The sequence below is a fragment of the Myotis davidii genome, unplaced genomic scaffold, assembly GCF_000327345.1.
Source record: "Myotis davidii unplaced genomic scaffold, ASM32734v1 scaffold1695, whole genome shotgun sequence".
NCBI classification, from domain to species: domain Eukaryota; kingdom Metazoa; phylum Chordata; class Mammalia; order Chiroptera; family Vespertilionidae; genus Myotis; species Myotis davidii.
The window spans coordinates 158,520-158,825 of record NW_006286298.1 but is presented as its reverse complement, the minus strand read 5'-3'; positions in this window follow the sequence as shown (position 1 = coordinate 158,825).

Genomic DNA, 306 nt, shown 5'->3' with positions numbered 1-306 from the left:
AGAAGTGGGCCCCACTGCCGCTGCACTTGCCAGCTGTGAGCCTGACTTCTGGCTGAGCGGCACTCCCCCGTGGGAGCACACTGACCACCGGGAGCAACTCCTGCATTGAGCATCTGTCCCCTGGGGGGGGGAGCAATTGACCATCTGTGGACTCTAGAGTCTACTCCATTGCTCTATATGTCTATCCTTATACCAGTACCATGCTGTAACTTGGTAGTAAGTTTTGAAATTAGGAAGTGAGTCCTCCAACTTTATTTTTCTTTTTCAAGATCATTTGGGCTATTCTGGGTCCATTGCATTTCCACA